We start from the raw sequence: 2,500 nt of genomic DNA, 5'->3' as shown, positions 1-2,500 counted from the left end.
TTTTCCAAAGGCGGAAAGCTCTAAAATTAAAGGCATTTCTGTTTCTTCAAATAAACTCGATCGTTCAACGGCTTAGTAACCTGGCGCAATACCTCGTGTTTGCGTGCAAGCATTGTCACTCGTGTTGCGTGAAAATGCTGGTTGGTAGTGATTGTTTTTTATTCTTTATACAAACCTGGCTGATTTAAATGCTTTTGCAAACTTCATATTGTTTGGTTTATGAGTTTTGTTTTGTTTATCATGTGACAAATTATAAGTGAAGGAGCAATTAAACTTTGCACATTTTCGCAAGTTATTTTCAAAGATTGACTCCTGCTTCGTGATGTTGTGCTTATCCTCTAAAGCTCTTTATCATTGAACAACAAAACAGGTTACTTTGAGGTTTACATGTTCGATTTTCTGAGAACTTTTTCGAAACTCAAGGACAAAATGCTCGCATATACATGTACAACAACTGCTGAACCACAAAACTATTAAGCGCTAATGAGGCCCTGAGTTTTTTGTGTATCCGCACTTCCAGAAATCGAAGAATACAAGATTAGTGTCCCAGTAACAAAATGATTTCAACAAAGAAATTAAGAAATTGCATTTTTTTGCCATGGGGGGTCGACTTATATACGGGATCGACTTATACACGGGTAAATACGGTAGTCACTGACCTTGATGTGCCTCCTGCGGTTCATGCACCTTACAAATTCCCAATACTGTACACATTAAGGATGCATATTAAGAAGGAAGTTGATGAGATGGTTAACTTACAGTGTAGTAGTTATTAAATTAAATCAGTGCCTGAACAGAGGCGGATCCAGGGGAGGGGTTGACGGGGTTGCAACCCCCATTTTGAGCAGCATTTGTTTGGTTTTTTGTTTGATTCTTCCTAAAATAATAAAGAAAATTGTTTTTTTTTTACGAAGTTGATTCACTTCCACTATTCGACTGCTTGTCAAGTACATTTTGCAACTTTTGTGCAGGGTATTACTTGTAAGAAGGTCAGATATAACAGGCGACATGAATAGGTGACGTTCAATCAAAGCAAATGAGTGGGATTGGGACCAGGCGAATGTTTGAGTATTGTTGAAATGTGTCAACATTGAGAAATTAAGGAAATAACAGATTTTTATACAAAGAAATCAGGTACGTTTGTGGTTCCTTTTTCTAAAAAAGTCATTTCATTTAATTCTTTTACACCAATAACTACTTTCAACAATCAATAGCCTCGACATACCGTGCAATCCGTAAACAAACTACGTTTTCCATCGTGCCGCCATCTTGAAGAGAATATCATTTCTTTCGAATATTAGCACTTTGCAGGTTCAGCGCAATCAAGGTCTGAAGAATCCGCGAGTAATGAAGGTATTCACGAAGGTAAGCAGAAATAAAATTGCCATTAAACCGAGACATACATTAAAATTGATCATGATATTAATTAATACTTCACTAAGTGAACTGTAATCCTGAACACAGAAAGCAGTTGTTCTGCTCCTCCTAACAAGCTACCAAAACTCAGCATCTCAGACGATCAAGCTGGAGTGTCCGAGATCGAAGGTAGAATATTCTTATTTTTATTTATCTGAATGGTGAACTTATTTTGCTGACCCAATCGACCAGTATTAGGAAAGAGTAAATTCGAATTATTCAAATATCTGGAGAATTCCAAGTAAGAATGACTGGTATTATTTTCGTTATGTACACAGCTTTGCCTGATGAAGTATTGGTCAAGATGTTTAAAAACTTCTGCCTTAAAGAAATTCTTAAAACGTTGTGCCTGGTCTCAAGAAGGTGGAGGCATATTATTGTAAACGATGATAAAATTCTGTGGAGTTGCCTCCTTCATGATGAGTGGCACATAAGATATTTAAGAGAAGAACACTTTATTAACATCATGTCACACTCCAGTGGGTTCAGATATTTATCCATAAGATATATCGAAATGAGAACATCAAAAAGGAGGCTGGAAAAATTAATAAGAAATAGACTAGGATTTTCTAAACATGTGAGATATTTGGATTTAAGTGGGCAAACTATATCATCCCTTAATTTCCTATTGACTGATTCCTTTCCTCTTGAAACCTTGATCCTTAATGACTGTCAAAAAATAAACACCTGTCGTTGTACCGCACTTTTAATGCACAAATAAAAAATCTTAGAATATTATCACTGAACAGAGTAGCTAGGATTCATTGCCAATCAAGTGGCAACCAATACAGCCTCTTCATGCTCATTGAATGTTCTGTGCCTGGTTGGTGTAAGCCTTGCAAGAAAAGACATGACTAATTTTGCAAAAATTGAATCACCTTCAGTTTTTCGAATTATCTTGCAGTTCTGAAGATGAAGAACATATTCATGCTCTAGGTGAAGAATACGACGTTAGTTTTGTTTGCCGCTAAGAAGAAAAATATGTTATATATGAAGGCATAACAGTGTTGCGTTATAGGAAATAGTGTGTCATAACATATACTGAAGGTCTAACCAAGACATTTTTCATGTGACCTGTATAGTA

The 2,500-nt window shown here is 36.1% G+C and overlaps 1 protein-coding gene and 1 pseudogene across 1 annotated transcript in view; one reads left to right on the top strand and one right to left on the bottom strand.

The window, feature by feature from the left end:
- The window catches only part of LOC138015676 (dynein axonemal heavy chain 12-like), a 319,401-nt gene that overhangs the window by 244,501 nt on the left and 72,400 nt on the right, over positions 1-2,500 (bottom strand). The window lies entirely within an intron of this gene.
- LOC138016195 (52 kDa repressor of the inhibitor of the protein kinase-like) overlaps positions 1-2,500 on the top strand; it is a 5,279-nt pseudogene that overhangs the window by 537 nt on the left and 2,242 nt on the right.

The sequence above is a fragment of the Montipora capricornis genome, chromosome 9 (assembly GCF_036669925.1).
Source record: "Montipora capricornis isolate CH-2021 chromosome 9, ASM3666992v2, whole genome shotgun sequence".
NCBI lineage: Eukaryota > Metazoa > Cnidaria > Anthozoa > Scleractinia > Acroporidae > Montipora > Montipora capricornis.
Note: the sequence above shows the minus strand (reverse complement) of the source record. Positions and strands in the feature narration are given on the sequence as shown.